The following is a 20,999-nucleotide window of genomic DNA, read 5'->3' as shown; positions in this document are numbered from 1 at the left end:
GTTTAGTCCCTGCTCGAAAAGAGAGCAATGGGAGGACGAACGGCAGCAGTTACTCCCCAGACACTTCGCTGTTTTCGTCCGTGTCATGGAGCGATGCGGTGAAAACGATATTGTCTATAAATCGTGAGTGGTTCGAAGTTCGTGCATTGTCTATTGAACTACATGCAAAGCAGCACGTTGCCTCCCATCGTGAGAAAATTACCTGAAACTTAAAACTGGAATGTGAAGAGGCATGCCCTCCGTGCGCACCCCATAAGTGAGCGATACACATTAAACGCGCAAGTCATTGATAGACGGATAGATTTTCTTTGTCAATAGTACCTAAGTTCCTTCCGTTTCAAGGAGGTTGCGAACTGAAGCGATGTGTAGCTAAACGGCACACGCTAAGGGACAGAGCAATTGCCCTTCTCGGTCGTCTTCGGTGCCCCGTTTGAGCTCGATACACGTATACATGGCGTAGTGCCTTAGTTTAAATCACCCTAAGAATACTCGGGCTGATTTCTTTTCGAAGTCGCTTATGGTTGCAAGTACACTCAACGTAAGACTCTCGCTGCAAAGCTTGCACAAAATGCGGAGTCACTTTTATATTGCGGCACTTGCGTTCCCATGCTTAACATTGTCTAAATATCTGGTCTTGTCAACCAAGCGGCGTGGAGCATGTAAATATCGGATCTCTGCTCCTTAGAGGTGTCCGGATATGTTATGCTAATGGCTCAACGCGGCTTATAGTGAATGGCTCTCTCTCCGATCCGATTAGGCTTTTATCATCAGCACGACAAGGATGCCCCTTGTCACCGCTTCTGTTCTGCTTGTATTTAGAGCCACTTTGTATGGGCATTCTTAAAGAACAAAATTTCAAAGGGTTTAAATTACTGACTAATGAGGTTCGGGTTCCTGCGTATGCAGACGACGTGGCCTTTTTCTGTACCGATAAAAAGAGTGTAAACACTGCTCTTGCAATTACAGAAGAATTTTGTGCTCTGGTGCAAGCGTTAACTTTGAAAAAAGCTCAGGTTTTTGGTTTGGGTTATGGGCCACAATGCCATCACATTACGCAGGAATCCAATGGAAAGAAGATCTGCGTTATTTAGGTGTGCCTCTCTCGCAGTATAGAAATAGCAACGCTCATTGGTCGGGAGAAGTTGGCAAAATTCAACGTAAAGTGAATTCATGGCGGGGGCGGAATTTGCCAGTGTTCTTTCGTGCTGAAGTGTGTAATGTTTTCTTAGCCTCCCGTCTTATGTATGTGCTCCAAGTTCTGCACTGCTCAAGACTTCGCCTTCAGGCACTGCATCGCGTATTTGCAACATTCATTTGGAGTTCGAGCTGTGAATGGATGCGGCGCGACAATCTGTTTCTCCCCCTTGAACGTGGTGGTCTAGGATTAGTACACCTCTTCGTCAGGCAAATTGTTTCTCGCCTGTTTTTCTTTCGAGACAGTGACCATCCGTTCTTGCGTGAAATGTTGCAACTACGTTTAGTTCATTATGTTCCTAACATAGTAGTGTCATCAAATGTCAAAGATGTCCCACAGGCTCCTTGGGGCTTTCTCAAGGAGGTTGTTGACACATTTCTTTTCTTGAAAGTTAGATTCAGCCTGGAGTACGTGTTCACAGCGAGTCGAAAAGCAATTTCTGCGGCACTGGTTGACCCTATTTTCCCATATCCTTTGTATCGTGCACCTTGTTTATACCGACCTTATCAGGATGTACTTAAACGCGTCCGAAAAATGTGTGTGCCTCCTGGAGTAAAAACATTTTTCTTTAAATTACATTCGGAAACACTCCCTGTTAAAACTTGGTTGAATTCGAGGGGTTGCTTTGTGCCGTGGTCAACAAACTGTCGGCTCTGTCCACGTGCCGAAACCATAGATCACTGTTTCATATACTGTAGGGATGCTGTATTTTTTTGGAATATTCTCCAAAGGACGTACGCTTAAAAAGGACATTGACATGACTCCATACTCAATTAGGTTTCTACCGTTTAAGGTTACGGGTGGTCCTCCCTATGACATGTTCATTGTGCTTGGTTTATATAGCCTGTGGAGAAGCAGACTCTGTGATCGCCATGCCGAAAGCCCGCGAACTACAAAATCCTTCTTTCGCGAAAGTGCTGCGTATGTAAGAAGTGTGTACGCTGTGCAGGAACCTCCGCCAGACTGGATGCACTTGTTGGATGCATGTGTGTGTTTGCCTGAGTTTTAAGTGTGTAGTTGTGTCCACTCAGTAATACACCTTCAGTTTTCTTTTCAATGTAATAAAGGAAAAAAAAAAACAAGCGGCGTGGTGTAGTGGTTAGGGTACCTGACTTGTGAGCGAGAGGGCGTGAGTTCGATTCCTACCTACCCGTCGGCCCTTTTTTTTCAGCTCATTAATTTTTTTATTAGGGTATAACTGCTTCATTTAATTAATTCCACCTTTGCGTAGCATCGGAACGAATTACCGTTACTCCCTTGAGGACCATCGGGCAGGGGCAACTGTTAGTCCCCAAAGGAGTAAGTGCATGGGGAGAAACAGTTCATCCCATGTCAGTTCGTCCCCAAAAGGACTAATGGTTGTGGCAAATCAGTTAGACCCCAAAAGGACTAACCTCCCCACCCCTTTTAGTCCTTTTTTTCTTCCCGCGCTAGTGAGAATAGGGTTCGAATATTTTAAGTTGCAACCAGCACGATGAGCCAATTTCGTGGCAAACACAACCGCGATAAGGACTCTCTCAAGCGTCAATAAGCCTACGCCTGCGTCTACATGTACAGGAGCGCGAGGCAAGAAAGCAAGAAATAAATAAACTAATTAATTATTTATTAAAACGCAAACTAAGGCTTGGGCTATGCGGAAAACCGAAATAGGTAAGCGCCTTGTTTATGCTTTCGCGTTACTTGCTTTGACGTGTCAGTCGCTTCTATTTTAGTGCAACACATACATCATTATGGCAACAGATGGCCAATATGAATTTAATCAGCACGTTATGTATTTCCGAAATACTGCTTTATTGTTCTCGTATACTTATCGTTATTTCCACATTCAAGCGGGCTGTGTTGCCGCCGGTAAGGCGAGATTGGTATGTATTCTCGAACGTTCTATCAATTTGAAACCTCTTAAGTGTTTTTGCGTCTCTTTATAGGTTGCTTTAGTCCTTCGTTAGACTTCTGTTTTCAAAACTGCAGCGTACGTGATGCCTCCCATCATATACAACCTTGTGGAGCAGAATGTCGCAAAACGAAGAAGGGGGTTGAAGACGAAGCTGTGGGGCAATAAAATAGCGGTTCTTCGGTGCCATTCAATCGTCTTGTATTGCCATCATATTCGTAGGCGTCAGCTTCCAGGAAAGAGGCAGAGAACATTGATATTGTGTAACCATTGATCCTCATCATTCTTATAAATATTATTAATACGGCCGGTAATTATGAAGCCCTCGATGGTGAAGTTCGTTGCCTGCCTTATTAATGTAGGGCATTACAGCGTTAGTGGTATCTCTGTGGAGGTTAATGAAGATAAAAAACCAAAGCTCGTTTTATCTGCCTTTAAAACACGGCAGCTCCAGGGGGCACCAAAGCATCTATTACGATAACTAGGAGCAGAGAGAGAAAAACAGATCTTCTTCGATGATGCATGCTAGAGATATTTGCCCGGCCATGCACGTATCACACAGCTCCAGATGGCATGACAAGAGTGGCAACACGTTTAACATAGCAGACACACCCACAACAGGCACACGCCCACGACGCTGTAAGACGTGACTAGCTTGTGTCGTCAAAGCCTGCATCCCGGAACAAGACACTAATGTTGAGCGCGGAGCAATACCACCACTGCTACAATGACAAAGGATTTGTCACAGCACAAAGTCGACGAAGCGCACGTTTTAAACAGTTGAAAGAAAATCTCTTAAGGGTTCAAGTTGTATGCAGCCGCACAACACTTTGCTAAAGTCATCGCACACAGCGGGTGTATTACACGGTAAGGATAGCGACAATCGCACTTTTAAGAAGGAGTATGGTTCGCATAAACGAATGCGAACCATACGCTTTGTAATCGAATGTTTATTCGATTACAAAGTAGCCGCGTTCTCGCAAGTCTATTTGAAGAGCCATTTGCCAACTGTAAGTGACGATTCTGAAAACAAAATTTAATAAACCCGTACTGTCATGCCGCTTAACATCAAACCGCAAGTTGAGATGCCCACTGTCTTGTAGCAGTAGAAAGCTACAACTAATCTGACCAACAGCAATTAAAATTTGTTCCTTTGTTAAAGGCGGGAAGTATAGCCCGCGCGATATGTTTATAACTTCTTAAGCAGCTTGAATAAAGGAAGCAGTTTGGATTACAGCGCTTGTTAGTGTTTCAAGGCTACCTAATGCTGCGAAGCTCAGAGCATTTCTTATTCAACACCCAAGTGCTTACCTCACGCAGCGCTTACTGACGTTTACACGAACCCGACAACAATGGGTCAGCGTGGCTTGCCAGGTTTAAATCGACCTGTTCCGCCAGAGTAAACACCAGCCAATTCGACTGAGCTGTAGCGTCGACTCCAGCGAAGTCGTCTCCCCAAGGCATGTTTCGTCTCAAGCCGATCCACAAGCACAGCGCAAGTAATGTGGAACGGATCATTTGGACTGCTCACAGGCATGCCAGAACGGAAAAGCACATGTGCTGTTCGTGCGCTCTGTTGTTTTGCCTTGACTCAAGCGTGTTCTGCGATATCTCGGGCGAGACTTCTGACTCGGTCGACTGAACTCGCATGTAAATCGAGACTTCTCGATCACGTGATATTATGCACTGCAGTGTGTCGCCAGCGTAAGGTTTCCGTCATTTGCGCTTCTTAAATCTTTGCCACTAGGAGACAGGCTCATTGGTGACCAGATTGTGTCACGCACGCTCAGAGCCGTACATGAAGGAAAGCAACCACCTCTTTTGGGGCATAGTTAGTGTGTCCGGCTGGTGTGCGGGCACCTTGCCACGAGATGAGCGCTCGCAGTCCCCACGCCTGGTGCGGTAGAGTTTAACTTCGTTCCCTCCGCACCGAGCGTCGATGGCAATTGACGCAAGATAAAAACAAGTTATCTATTCCCTAGAGAAAGTACGCGAACTGCAAAAACGCCCGTCCGCTTGGAAATAATGAAAATTATTTTGGATTCCATGACAACGAGATGCCTCATAATCATATCATGGTTTCGGCACGTAAAACCCCGGACTTTAGTCGCAGAGGACAGAGGAGTGCGGCTATATTTCATCGGCCGTTTGCGTGTTTCCATTGTTGAGCACGTGCCTCAACTAAAGGTAAAAAATCTCGCGTGGGCTTGTCAAACATCACGTGCCTCGTCATCGCGGCAAGGCTTCCCGCGCCGGCCGACTTCCGTTGGTGTCGATGGACACCGGCGGCTGGTGTTGGCGCGAGAAGACAAGTAGCGGCCCCGAGGCATACTTTTCGCGTGTAGGAAATGACGGTGTCCAGGGGGACCCAGCGAGCGAGGACGGTAATGATGCGACGGTGATTCCAGACCGGAAGCATCCACGCGCACGCTCGTTCCGTGGCAACATGTGCTTGATTTATATTATGCCTTGCCTTCCTGCTAGCGCAAGATGCTTGTTCTGGCCTGTCCTTCGTTTTCGTTGCAGAAATCAACGGCCAGTTGCATAATAATATATTTTGTGTCGCGTTATCAGCACCGGACGCAACATGAGTCACCGCCGAACACAAAGGAATGCCGGAAGTTCCAGGAGCTTTAAGTTCGCGCAAAGGGGCTCAGTAACCTGCCATTTATGTGTTGTACTTACTGAGTCTGCAATAACCACAAGTACTGAGACAAAAAAATATTTCCTGGCAGTAACATTCTGTGGAGACGACGACTATGATTTTCGCACTTAAGGCAAACAGACGTGTTCAATTTTTTTTGCTCTGTCAAGTGCAACGTTAACTATTGCTATTATGCATTTGGCAACAATTATTTGTAGGTACTGCGATTGCTTTCGCAGGTTGCGTCATGAAAGGTGGGAAACGGTAAAGCGTGGAACCACCCATTAACAAACCGCCGGTAATTTATTAATAATAACGGGGAGAAAACGTGAACGTTATTGTACGTTGTAGCATTTTCGATGGAATTATTGTTAAGTCATGAACAATAACCACACCCGCCGTGGTTGTTTAGTGGCAATGATATTGGGCTGCTAAGCACGATGTCGCGGGATCGAATCCAGGCAACGACGGCCGCATTTCGATGGGGGCAAAATGCGAAAACACCCGTGTACTCAGATTTAAGTGCAGAATGAAGAAGCCCAGGTGGTCAAAATTTCCGGAGTCCTCCACTACGGCGTGCGTCATAATCAGAAAGTGGTTTTGGCACGTAAAACCCTATAATTTAAAAACATTGAATTGTGGGGTTTTATTAGTCAGAACGACGATTTCATTATGACACACGCCGTATAGTGCGGGACTCCGGATTAATTTTGACCAGCGTGCCCCTCGCACTTCTCGCACTTCTTTCCCGTCCAAATGCGGCCGCCGCAGCCGCGATTTCATTCAGTCAGCTCGGGCTTTGCAGCACAACACCATAGCCGCTAAGCCATCGCGGCATGTGTCAAAAACATTCAAGCTCTGCTTTGCTCTTTCGCTGTGTTCAATAAGTGCAAATATTTCGAGACCATGGCACCACCAAGGAATTTCGTAGATTAGTGGTACGGTTTATTAACACATCAAAGCAATGTATACGGGCTTTCAACGACGCCGTTTGAGCACTAGGTTCGCGAACGGTGGACATTATATTTAATTGCGTTAGTATATTACGCTGCCGAAATTGCAGAAATAAACGGTCCAAAATGTTTCAAATAGACAAACAGTGGTAGAGCTTTCATTAATTGGCATTGCACATCTGCGTCAGACAACGTCAACATAAGGTCACTTTAATGTGATGGATTACAGTAGGTTATGCCGACATTACACCAGAAAAAAAAAAAACTCATCAGCCACACCAATCTGTGAAGGTGGTTGACCAGCGAAGCTGTTTAGTAGACGTCATGGAGGTGGTACATGAGTTTGAAGAAAGGTACGAACTCATTTGTTGTCTTGATGCATGGACATTATTTCACTCGTAACTGCAATCACATTCTTTGACAATGTCAAACGATGCACGTACGCCACTGGGTGATCGGTTGGGCCGGATCTGTGGGGCATCGCAAGGGATATGTCTGCAACACGGAACGCGTAAACCGCTTCCTTTTCGTTACCGACACATCAACATTGAAATCACCGACAACGACAAGGGGGGTAGCGTCATCGCAGCTAATTTATGCAAAGTGAGTAGCCATGAACCTTACGGGACTATGAGTCATTGCATTTTTGCTTGATTACGGGGGTATGAGCCGCCATTGCTCACGGGGGTATGAGCCGTTGGTAATGACAGTTTTCGACATGCTGTTCTGTGTGTTGTATGCGTGATTAGGAAGAATTCAAGCGCTGTTCGCTTCACTTTGTTGAATGCTTGTAGCCTTTGATTTACGGGGTATGAGCCATTGCATTTTCTGCTTGCTTTCGGAAGCATGAATGCATGGTTACAGGGGTATGAGCCGTCGATGTTATTCTTTGTTCACGGAGAACAAATATGCATGGAACGCTAGCAATATACAGCTTCGGTATAAAACGTTCACTAGGTTTCCATACCGTTTCTTGCATCCTTTGCCATTACGGAGCCATACTCTTTTTTTTGTCAGGAATAATGAAGTGCAACTCCTGTAACAGCTCTCTTTTTTTCAGGTGGAAAACCAACTCAAGATTGCAACACTATTTTTTTACGATAATGCGTTGGTCTTTCTTGGAATTCATGGCGAGATATGAATACCTATACTTATTCTGGGCGCATACCAATGTGGCCATGGGCGTTTTGGCGTGTCAGATCGCTGAAAATGACAAGGCGGCCCTGGTAACAGCAGCTTGCTGTGGACGAAAGCTAACCTTATGATTATGTAACCTTATGATCATTAGCCAGAAGAAATGCATTTTAGGGGCTTCTGAGAGTTCGCCATAGATGTGATATTGTCAACGCCATACACCGGGCACTTGTACAGTACACCACACTTGTCCTTCAAACTGTGACAAAACAGCATTTCGCGTGCGGCGATAAGCTTTTTGCGCCGCAATTGAAGTCAAGCTGACCTGAAAAACAAGCCAGTGCAACCTGGGCCCATGTCGAGCACCTATAATCTCCGGAGAACATACATTCATGAGAAGCTGAGAGAGTAACGATGGTGGTGAAGGGTAAGAACTGGTGTCAGAACCAGTTGCTAGAGCGCTATTGTGCGCAGTTCTCGCAGCCGCTCTCATGACATTAAATAAAAACATCAGCCTCACTTCATAACAGTTGTAAGAAGCTAAGGGCTGGGCTTGCTCTTTCTGTTCATCTATCCATCACGCCGAAGGCTAGCTATCTACTATTCCAGTCGTCCTCAGGTTCACGCTTGCCAAAGGCTAATAAAACAAACTTATCCGTGAAGAAAAGTTTCTACAATATAGAGTTGTGTCCAAGTTTATCCGTTTTGGTTAATGAAACATGAAACTAGATCGCCAATTTATTTTTTAGCAAGTATTGTGGATAGGTATCTTCAAATATCTGTAGCCTCAGGAATCCTACTAAGTATATCTTGATTAAGTATTACTCGGCTTTAATCACGAATTTCGCTATAGACAGAAAAAACAGGAATCAAGAAGCTAATTGGCGAACAGATTGAAGTTATTTACGGGAATGTGGACATTTCCTATAGAAAATATGTCTGCCTCTTGAGTTTATGGCATTGTTGCGAAGGAGTACATCGTAATGTCATCGGGATCAATAAAAGTATTGTCTCTAAATAAAGAAAGTGGTATGCACCGCAAGTGAAATATTGTGACTGCTATTACTTTATCATTTTTCATCGTATTTCTTCTCATCTTCTGGAAAGCAGTTCCTCCCAAACAGACCCTGACCGAGCCACTACTGAAGTTGCACTGAGTTTTCAGCCCAACATGTGTCAAGCGATTTCGCGAGCCAGAGAAAGTTCTTGTATATGTCTCTGAATTCGTGTAAAAGACTAGCAAATAGCCTAGCTTTGTTCTGGACACATATTCCAGCGCTACTCGAAGCTACGCTGAATCCAGCGCAGTTGCTCAGTGGATGCTGCTTTTTTGCGGGTTGTTTTCGCGGCTGCGACAGCACCACGCCAATGGCGGTAGAACACAAATGTGCTCGTCTACCGAGCTTTCCGCGCAAGTAAGGTAACTCCAGGAGGCCATTTTCCTTTGTGCATTCCTCAACTATACGGCATCTAACACAGTCCCTATGTAGCTTCCGGATGTTTACACAGAGTTAAACAAAGTTACTCTGCATGTCCTGCGTCACACGCAGAGACGGGATTTTCCTCATGTTTTATGATCTGACAAGTCATTATTCGTTACAAATACGCGTCGCCGTAACAAAGGAATGAAAAAGACTGCATTTCCAAGCTGCTATATATTCGCTAATGAGAGGTCGCTCGGGCGCCCCTAGTTGAATGCCTCGTTGGCAGCTTCCCCTCGACCCGTCGGGACACTCGGCGCGTTCCCAGCGCCGACTCCGGTCCCAGCGGCGGCGCTCGCTTGGCCGTCGCGCTTCGTGCAGGCGCGCACTGCGATTGCGCAGCGAGGAGCCCCCTCAGCCGACGCCGCTGTCGTGCGGGTCACTGCGAAGCGGCGTCCTCGTGTGTGCGCGTCCCAGTGCGTGGCCGAACACAATGCACAATGATCGGCGAGTGACCGATGCGCCTAACCGAGAACGGTGCTCTACCGGCCCGGTTCTCACCGCGCCCACCCAGGGAAAGCGCGTGGAACCCACCGGTGCTACGCAAACGATACCTGAGATGGTGTTGGCCTGGTGCCCACACATGAAAAAACACTTCTATCGCTTTTTGTGCTGCAGCCAATGAGTCTTAAACACGAGTTTTCCAGCACTGAGATTTCATACCATTGCGAATTCGAGTTGTTCGTCTGTAGCTTCCCTGGCACTGGTATTACAGGAACTGCGGAAGAGAACCTCTTCGTTTCGTAACGACGCACACCTGGCGTGGCCCGCAGTGGCAGCTGAGCGGCGCGGGCTCGTGCCGCTCAGTGAAAGGCTCCGTTGCGGGCGGTGGGAGCTGCGCTGCGCTGGAAGCGAAAGGCCCTCGAAGTGCAGCGGTTCGGTTTAAACAACCGTACGTGGTTGAAATTCGTAGCGCCCCACTGAGGCGTCTAGTATCTAAAATTGGACGCCTCAACGTAAGGTTTAACACCTAAACCATCGATATCAAACAATAAAGCTGAGCCCTTTCCCGCACCCTATTAAATTACGGAAGGTAATTCACTTGTAGCAGCCAGCGACAAACACTTGTCCTCTGAAAAGAAAAAGCGCCTTCACAAAAAATATAAGAAAACAATAAATTAATTGTAGGGGCAAAATCAAAAATCCATTCTACATCAAATCATGAATAGGGCTTATTGTGCAAGAAAGGGGGTGTTCAAAGTGTGTTTGTTTTCTTTGTGGTCCAGCCACTCGGATAGGTCGTTGGCAGAGCAGTACGGCTCACCAGCGCCGTGAGAGAGACATTTAAGATTGGTTAGATAGTATTTCTGACGATCGCCCTCAGACCTATTTATTTATTTATTTTATTACACCATATTGCAGGCCGCAATGCCTCCCAAGCAGGAGAGGGTTTACGAAAGATGGTTTGCAAAAGATTTTCAAATGAAAATAAGATGTGCACTCGGCATTTCCGGTAATTTATTCCATTTTTCGCTGGTAAGAACAAATTATTTACGAAAAATCTTAGTATGGGCGAACTATGATTGAACTACTTTAGAATGAGAACTACGCAGACGACCTGTGTGGAGCGTGAGTAATACATGTGGCATTTAATTCCTAAATCTGTTTTTGAAACAACGAGTAAAAAAAATTCAACCTGGTCATCTTACGGCGCATGTAGAGCAGATCCAATCCAAGTTGGCCCAACACACCAGCAACTGATGATGACGTTCTGTAATCGGATTAAATAAACCGTGCAGCCAGGCCCTGAACTCGCTCAAGCATGACAATTTTCCTATTAATGAACGGGTCCCACACTGAGGAAGAATACGCTAGAACTGGGCGCACGAGCAACGATATGCTTGCAGCTTGACAGAAGAAGGCGACTTCTTTAGCTTTCTACGCGGAAAAAGTTTTTTTTATTGCATTGTGGCGTATGTTATTAATATGGGTGTCCCATTATAGGTTACCCTTAATTGCTATGCCTACGTATATACCAGCTCTGTATACGTTGTATAAAAGGCTCAGCAAGATAATAAAGAGCTGTTAGCGCAGTGTGTGTGTGGTTCCTCCTCTGTGTCCCGCCATGAAGCGCTGTTCGTTCTGTGACCATGAACCAACTAGGCCGTCAGTCAATGCTTGAACTATAATAGAGCTAACAGATTCAAGGTTCCGATTGCCAATGTTCCAAGTATAAAGTAATTGTTTTAGTATCAATGTTATTGTCATTGACACTGTATTAGAAAACTTGTCTGAGTTTACAAACACTGCTGTTAAGCGTATTTTTGCACGAAGAACTCCTGACAGCACAATAAATTAATGACCCAATCATCTGCAAACTATACTTCACCTTGACATTATGATCCAAATTTTTAGCAATATCATTTAGATAGATAACAAACCGCATGCATCCGAACACTGAACCCTGGAGTATAACGCATAAACACAAAAGCTATTAGATTCAACGCCATCAATTTTCATAAAGTGCGCACAATTTTGCAAGTAAGCCTGAATCTAATGCACAATATTTTCTGGTAGTCCAGGTAATTTAAGAATTTCAATTTAGTTAGCGTGTTACCAGGCTCAAATGCCTTCTACAAATCACGAAATATTGCGTCAATCGGCAGGCGCTCATCTATGACACTGGCAAAGTCGTTTTCAACAGACAACCGTTGTGTTTAGTTACCCTGCGCCATGGCTCGTTCGTACGCACAGATCGATTCGCACCCGCCCGGAGTCTTACTATCTGTAGCCGCGAACGCAGTCAAAGCGAAAAGTAAATTTTCCCGACATTTGACCTGAAGTCCGACAGCTGAATGGGCCTCGGCAAAGCAAGCGTGCAAATGATGAAGGCTGTGCGTCCTTACTCTATAACTTAGACAAAACACGTGCTTGTCAGAATAAAAGTCCCGTCTAACATCCTGTGTCTCGTTAGCTGCAGTAACGGCCTCGTAAGATGTGTGTGTACCTGCTTATGACAATTTGGTTGTGTTTCAAGTGCGTAAACAACTTTATATGTGATTGTGTTGCTACGCTTCATTCCGTGCAGTTGACGTTGCTATTTGCTTATTTTCTTACGGTTCGTGCCTTTTTTTTTCATTTTTCTGGGGACGTATTCTGAAACGTTCGCCGCGGCGAAGTTTTCGCACTGGCCACGCCTCCGCCGTTGCGGCGCGCTCTGAATGGCTGCTTTGACAAAACCGGAAATTCACTTGCGCCACATGAATTTTCGGTTTTGTCAAAGCAGCCATTCAGAGCGCGCCGCAACGGCGGAGGCGTGGCCAGTGCGAAAACTTCGCCGCGGCGAACGTTTCAGAATACGTCCCCTGCTTTTACAATTATAACTCCTCATTGTTGCTAGGTGCATGACCTTGTTATATACTAATATTTGCACGCGTTGCTTGCATATATATTTATGTACTTCTGCCCCGCCTGCTCGGGCCCTCTTTTGGGCCTGCAGTATTCAGTAAATAAATAGACAAATAAATCGGAAGGATTGTTTATCTACTCGCATGAGAGAGAGCACTAGAGCCGCGTGTACCCCGATCTGGCGTTGACGCACCGTGACGAAACACTGCGGCTGATGGTTTGTGGAATTCGTGTGCGCCTTGCGCGGGACACTCTGTGTGACCGGTTCGTAAGAACCGAAACAATAACAGAGAGTGGAAATTCTTATACAAAAGTAGCGCACAACTTAGCAGACCGAAGTTGATTGAAGATATTATGTGCAAGTTTGTTCTATCCGCTCAATTACGCCGATTAGCCTTAGTTTTTGAGAAAACAGGGAGGCCGCGGTCTCTGTCACATTTAATGGGATACGCAACCTTTCAAGCGTGGCACATCACCTACAGAAAAGAGCGCCCCAAGTGCAAGGCTTCAAGTGCTTGATGCGAACACGTGCAGGCACAAATGCCGTGTAGGAAACACACGCGGCAGCCATTCTGCGCCTGCCCGCTGTGTCGCCACTCGCCAGGCACCAGGCTTATTTTTCTGCCGACGAATGCACCACGTCACTTCGTGGTGCATTACTGGCCACTTGCAGCCGTGGAACCGATAGGAGAGCATTAATTTACACGGATGGCTCTGCACATTCCGTCTCGACCGCGCTGCGGCATGCGGAGTTCCGCCGTCCCTCGGTGCAGTCAGTGCGATTTAGGTTCGGCTGCCGGACAAGCCGGAATATGACCCGCCGCTCAGTTCTGGTGACTGTGGTGTTCTGCTGCTCAATACAAGGTCGTCGTTTGGACATCCGGCTGCATTTTCCCGGGGCAAAAATGTAAAGGTGCTCGTGTACCTAGATTCGACTCTGCATCCAAGAAGCCCAGGTAGTCCAAATCAGCCCGGAGCTCTCTATTATTGGGGTCACTCACAACAAACTCTGCGGTTTGGGGACGTTTAGCCCGACAATTGTCTTTCATTTTCAGGCCAAAATAGGAGCAACATGGGAAATGCAACACTGCCCATTATGTTAAACCAGGGCGGCCAGTAACAGCGAAGTTCAAGTATAGCGAAGATTCACAAATGTCATTAATTTACGAGATTTGTAGCGCACTCACGCAATAACACACATGCGCGCACGCCCCAGAACTTCGAAAAAGAATGCAACAGGCATGAGTCTGGAATGGAGTTAATTCTTCCCGATGTCCGCATTATCTTACAAGAACCACTCTCTCCCTCTCTCTCTCTCTCTCTCTCTCTCTCTATATATATATATATATATATATATATATATATATATATATATATATATATATATATATATATATATATATATATTGTCACAGACAAAGCGTCGACCGAAGTCGACGCTGTAGATCTCTTTATTTTATCGCTGTCCTGGCACCTTCGTCGTTCTCTTCTTCTGCAAGCCACCCAACATGCCTAGCATGTGGCACGGAATTGCACCGTGTGGCTGTCACCTGTGTCGAGGTCGTGGCATTACCCCCCTCCCTAGGAGCATCGTCTCGATGCGGAACATTGATGCACTGGAGATCGCCACGGGGATACTGTTAAGAGAGACGCATATGGTGAGACAGGTGCGGAGCTTTGCGTTCAGCGGCTCTTGTATAACTTCAGTCTAGAGACGTGAACGACATCGGACAGGGGTGGGCGTCGGGGACGGTGAGTGGTGCCTTCTCCTTCAGGAATCACTTCGTATGTGACGTCGCCGAGTCGTGGAACGATCCTGTAAGGTCCAAAGTAGCGGCGCTTAAGCTTCTCCGACCGACCACGCTGGCGGATCGGTGTCCACACCCATACTTTGTCACCGGGTTGATAAGTGACGTCGCGGTGACGAAGATTATATCGGTCGGCGTCATTTTGTTGTTGGTAGCGGATACGCATTCGTGTGAGCTGGCGCGCCTCTTCGGCGCATCGAGCGAATTCGGCAGCATCAGTGACGACATTAGAGCAGTAGGTGGGTAAAAGCATTGCGTCCAACGTTGTGACAGCTTCCCGGCCGTGCACCAAGCGAAAAGGGGTGAAGCCGGTAGTTTCTTGAACGGCGGTATTGTATGCAAACGTAACATATGGGAGAACGTCGTCCCAGTTCTTGTGGTCGATGTCAACATACATGGAAATCATATCAGCGATCGTTTTGTTTAGCCTTTCTGTGAGCCCATTCGACTGGGGATGGTAAGCAGTGGCTTTGCGGTGAACTGTACCACTGAGAAGCATGATATCTTCTGTGAGCTGCGCGGTAAATGCTGTGCCCCTGTCGGTTATAACTCGGTTGGTACTCTTGGAGTACCGTGGCGGAGTACGATACCATGTACAAAGAAGGTCACAATATCATTAGCAGTGCCTCGTGGGAGAGCTCTGGTTTCAATGTATCGTGTAAGGTATAGCCTGTGGCAACAGCAATACAACGGTTACCAGCCCTCGACCTAGGGAATGGTCCAAGCAAATCTATGCCAACCTGCTGAAAAGGGATCCTCGGAGGATCCACGGGATGGAGAAGTCCAGCAGGACGCACGGGTGGTGTCTTGCGTCTCTGGCAGTCGCGGCATGTCTTCACGTATAGCTTTACGTCACGGCGAAGGTTAGGCCAGAAGTACTTTTGGCGTATGCGTGAATACGTCCGTGCGAATCCCAAGTGGCCCGAAGATGGCTCGTCGTGAGAGGCCCGCAGGATGTCGTCACGTAGTGAAGAAGGCACTACAAGGAGGCAGGCGGTTGCAGTCGAGCGAAAACCTAATTTGTAGAGAACGCCATCGCGGAGAAAAAAGGAGGATAACTTGCGCATAAACATACGAGGCGGGTCTGGTAGACGGTTCTCCAGGTAGTCGACGAGAGGCCGGAGTTCTGAATCATCGCGCTGTTGGTTGCTGATGTCTGATGCTGTGATAATGGACACAAATGCGTCCTCTTCATCAAAGTCGTTTGGCGACGGTTGAAGTGGAGCACGTGACAGGCAGTCGGCGTCGGTGTGTTTACGCTCGGACTTGAATACTATCGTCATATCGTATTCTCGCAAGCGAAGACTCCAGCGTGCAAGACGGCCAGATGGATCCTTCAGATTGGCGAGCCAGCACAATGAATGGTGATCTGTCACAACTCGAAACGATCGGCCGTACAAATATGGTCGGAACGTAGCAATTACCCACACAACAGCCAAGCATTCCTTTTCCGTAGTGGAATAGTTCCTTTCAGCTGGAGACAAAGTGCGGCTTGCGTATGCAATCACGGGTTCGGCTCCATCTTGCCACTGTACGAGGACGGCACCAAGGCCAACGTTGCTGGCATCCGTGTGCAACTCGGTGTCACTGTCTTCGTCAAAGTGTCCCAGAACAGGAGGTGTGCGCAGACGTTTCTGGAGTTCACAGAAGGCTTCTTGTTGGTCCTGCTCCCAGACAAACGGAACATTACCCTTAGTCAACCGTTGGAAAGGTTCGGCTATCCGTGAAAAGTTAGCCACGAAGCGTCGATAATATGCGCAAAGCCCTAGAAAACGGCGGAGTTCGTGTTTGTTAGAAGGTGTTGGAAACGAAGCAACAGCAATGGTTTTGTCGCGGTCTGGTCGAATTCCCTCGTAGCTGATGACATGGCCTAAAAATTTGAGTTCGTCATACCCGAAATGGCATTTTTCAGGCTTTAAAGACAGACCAGCAGTACGAATTGCGTCAAGAACTGCTTGTAAACGCTGGATGTGCTGCTCAAAAGTTTCTGAAAACACAACGATATCATCTAAATAGACAAGGCATGACTGCCACTTGAGACCTGATAGAACCGTGTCCACGATGCGCTGAAATATATATATATATATATACCAGGTGCTACCAGGTGCTACTAGAGCGAACCATGATGAGAGGACTGACGAATACGAACGATCGCCGATAGTGGTGCCTACGGGCTCCATCTTGCATGCCTGTCTCCTGCCCGTTGTATGTATCTTGTATATATATTTTCGAGCGTCTTAATATGTATGTATGTAGAGAGAGAGAGAGAATGGTTCTTGTAAGTTAATGCGTACTTCGGGAAGAATTAATCGTGGAGTGAACGGTGGAGTTTTCGCATATATATATATATATATATATATATATATATATATATATATATATATATATATACTTGTTCCTTTGTCTTCTTGATCTCCGCGTCCCCTTTTCGCGCTTGGCCGCAACAATATATCAAGAAGACAAGGGAACAGGAGAACGAAAACTGTACAGCCGCCATTCCTGCTGTTCCTGCTCTCGCACGCCTAAGTAAACCCCTTTTCCCCGCACTTGTAAGAAATCGGTGGCGGTGCGGGTGCGGTTTACACCTCGTAACCACGGAGCCTACGCTGCTACAACTTCGCCGAAGCCGTCGACTTGCCGGACTTCCGCCACCGTCACCTGACATGCCTGAATGCGCCTGCCAGATTCCCGAAGGATCTGACGCGGCTTCAAGGCCAACACCTGGTGTTCCGTGGCAGTACTACCGGGTGCCACTCACTTTCGGAGGAAAAGTCGGAGAAGATGTCGACGAGTGGCTCACGAACTACCGAAGGGTGAGCCGGTCTAACGGTTGGAACTCGACCGCACAGTTGTCCAATATTGTGTTTTCTCTTAACGACACAGCGCTCCTCTGGTATGAAAATCACGAAGACACGTTCACTTCATGGGAGCTTTTCGCCGAGGAGCTCAGAGTGTGTTTTGGAGACTCTAGCGCAAAAAAGAAACGCGCTGAACAGACTCTTTCGCAAAGAGCTCAGATTCCCGGCGAGACCTGTACTACATATATTGAAGAAGTGCTGAAACGGTTTAAAATAGTCAACTCTCAAATGTCTGAAGATGACAAAGTTGGACATTTGTTGAAATGAGTAGCCGCAGACGTCTACAATTTTTTGATCGGCAAGGAAAGCTTGGATTCCGTGCCTGACGTCATTCGCTACTGCAGGACCTTTGAGACGCTGAAGATGCGACGGATAATACCGAAGTTTGGTAGCCTGGCCAATGTCACAACGGTGTCAAGTGTAGAGCCGAGCTCGTGTGCTCACCTTCCATCAACAATAAGGCAGATTGTTCGCGTTGCTCCATCGGGAAGAGATGTAGTAAAGTTTCGTTCGTTCTCCGTCCTCGCTTCACCGTTGGAACTTGAAGCTTCTCGGACGATGATCGGCAGATGTTGATCAAACGCAGGCAGGAAACGATGAGATCAGATGTACACGAAATATTTATACGTAAACTTTTCTATATACATGGCAGGTAAAACAAATACATTACAAATTTGAACAATTGGGAAACAAAGCCTCACTCTTCGACTGTCTCAATCACTGTTAGAGCCCAGACTCGTTTTACCGTACATAGTACGGAGGCTCACTGATCTATCAGCTATCCTGATTTCAGCCAAGTCAAATGGACAGCATGTCGTCCTGATTTTTATAGCCCAAATATACAAAGAAAAAAAGGCGGTAGGGCTGTTGGCCCGTCCCACAGGTTCAGTTGCCAATCAGAGTCAACCGTTTGTTAAGCCACAACCCACAGGGATGGGCTTACTCTTAAAAATAAACATATTGGAAAACAAAGCTCTTTTCCTTCTTCCCTAAAACTCCGTTGCCCTCTCATTTCTCCGTAGTTAGTGACGGGCTCAGCAAAACACGCCAGGCCCGAACAAGTTATCGCTAGACCGCCTCAAATCCCAACGGCGTCTAGGCCGCAAATGTCTCGGAAGCAGGGGCATCGACACCACGTAGTGCCGCTGTACTCAAAGTTTGGCCGTGTGGGAGACGGATGGCCCTCCTTGTCCTTCAAACTTATTGTCTACAAGACAAAGTTCTCCGAGTGCGTCTTTCTAGGACGCCGTCGTCCGAATGCACTCTTTACGTGTGCACCGCATTCCTACAGTGTGCACTGTAAGCTGGCCTTCGACACCACACAGGTAGTCGCACCCAACAACAAGGCTGGCGATTGCGTTCCGGACGCGTAGAAGATCAGGTCCATGCTCACTGCATGCGGCACGGGGTCAGAGTTGCTAAGTCCTTCTTAACCTCGGCGGCGCCTCCAATTAGTGAGGCACTCAGGCGCCACACCCACGATACCTTGTACAGCGGTCCCTTTCAAGGCTGGTCTGTGTGACCATCGGCGGACTGCCAACACCGTGCGCACAGTACCGACTTCCCGGAATCGGCACTCGCCCTCCTGGCGCCTGCCGCGACGCGTCACACAACACCGCGCGGTGCCTGTGACCCCACATAACACAGCAACTGTCGCCCCGCTGACATGGGGGGAAGTGAACCCCGTCTCTACACACAAAGCACGCGGCCGATTCGTGACACTTAAGAGCACGAACAATCAGAGCGACCTTACAGATGTACTGTTGCAAACCTGGCATCACTGGTGCGTACTTACCACACGAAATTAGAGATACAGCCATTTTGACCGCATGGCAACCGACGGTTCACTCAGCGACCGTTGAGTATAGCTCTACCCCACAAACGAGAGGGACCATGAGCTATCAAGATTATGACTACGACCAACACCCTCGCCGCGCGCACGTCTCCCGGCGGCCGATGTCTAGCCATGATGAATGTGACCCACCTGATGGCTATGCAGGAACATTGAAATTTGCGGCATCTGCCGGTGTTTCCAACGCGGTGTCGTTGGCCACATAGAGGTTTTGCAATCGTCGCCCAACAACGTGGAAAGGTCGATCCGGGTCTTCAACAAGGACCACACTTCCTATGAGGACAACTCAACAGCCGTACACCACCTCTTGGTCAGTTGGCGTCCCTCCCGGCAACGAATACTGGCAGAGAAGCTTTCGGAGCCGCTCGCCGGCATCTGACAGGAGTTTGACGCCACCGCCATCTTTTCGTGCACCGCATTTACGTCAATCTCCATCGCCAGTGCGCCGCTCCGCCTCGCCATCACAACCGGAAAACTAGCTAGCGCGGTCGATGGGGATGAGGTCACTCGACACGTGCTATTGACGGAAATGTCCCCTGAAGTTGCTATGATTAAGAACAAAGTGCATGTCCTTGTTGATGGTGTTTCTACAATGGCTTTAGTGGAAACCGGAGCAACTGTATCCGTAATGAGTCTCGGTTTTAAAGGTGTCTTGGGGCGCAAAGTTGTATTTCGGTGGGACAGGCTGCAATGTTTTGTGGAGTGAACGGCGAGTCGTTGCACCCTGTTTGTGTGTGCACTGCTGAAGTATCCTTGGCTGGTGGAGTTTTCGCGATGGAATTTGTAGTTATTCCCCGATCGACGCACGAAGTGATTTTGGGCATCGACTTTTTGCGACAGTGTGGTGCGACCGTCGATTGTCGCGCGGGGGAAGTTTGCGTCGATGGCCATGTTTCGTCCGGGCTCTTAGAGGAGACTTGCAGCCAAGGTGAACTGTGTGCATCTGCAGATACTGTTGTGCCTGCGTCCACCTCTGTGTGTGTGCCGGTTGTATGTCACGGTGAAGTTCCAGACCGTTTCGATGCCTCCGTAGAGCCAATGCATCTAAATTTTGTGAAGAAGAACGTGTTTGTCCCTCATTGTGTGGTATCCATCGGCAACGGGCCTGCTGGCTTGTGGACGGCCAAGTGCTCAGCAGAAACCGTCCTGCTTCTAGACAGTTTGAAACTCGCCTACTTTACAGAATACACGTCTTCGTCCGTAGCCGTACTAATAGACCCGCCGTGTGAACCTGCTGACCTTCGCCACGTCTCAGACAAAAAGCTTCTGTCTATGATAAACGAGTCGCTCAGCACAAGGGAGCGCCATACCTTGGTGGACACGCTTTCTAAACATCTGTCAGTGTTTCACTTTGCGCAACCGGACAAAACGTTCTCTATTCCCGAGTCATGAACACGCCATACTATCGATACGGGATCTGCGCGCGCTATCAGGCAAAAGCCCTATTGCGTGTCGCCTAACGAGCGCAAGGTAATCGGGGAACAAGTGAGTTACATGATAAAGAATGGGATAATACAAGAGTCCTCGAGTCTCTGGGCAGCTCCGGTCATACTCGTCAGAAAGAAAGACGGTAACTGGAGATTTTGCGTCGATTATCGAACGCCGTGACTAAGAAGGATGTCTAGCCGCTGCATCGGATTGATGATGCAATGGATTGCCTTTATTCGGCCTCTTATTTTTCTTCAGTGGACCTACGCTTAGAATATTGGCAAATCCCGATACACCCAGTAGACAAGGAGAAACATCCTTCATAACCCCAGATGGATTATTCGAATTCAGTGTGATGCCATTTGGGTTGTGCAACGCTCCAGCAACCATTGAAAGATTCCTGGAGA

General features: G+C 47.5%; 1 protein-coding gene and 1 pseudogene across 1 annotated transcript in view; both read left to right on the top strand.

Annotated features, from left to right (window-relative positions):
- The window catches only part of LOC135911049 (uncharacterized), a 141,597-nt gene that overhangs the window by 70,395 nt on the left and 50,203 nt on the right, over window positions 1–20,999 (top strand). The window lies entirely within an intron of this gene.
- LOC139059910 (uncharacterized) lies at window positions 1,034–2,204 on the top strand (annotated as a pseudogene).

The sequence above is a fragment of the Dermacentor albipictus genome, chromosome 1 (assembly GCF_038994185.2).
Source record: "Dermacentor albipictus isolate Rhodes 1998 colony chromosome 1, USDA_Dalb.pri_finalv2, whole genome shotgun sequence".
Classification (NCBI taxonomy): Eukaryota; Metazoa; Arthropoda; class Arachnida; order Ixodida; family Ixodidae; genus Dermacentor; species Dermacentor albipictus.
The sequence above is the reverse complement of the archived record's forward strand: the minus strand, read 5'-3'. Positions and strand labels throughout refer to the sequence as shown.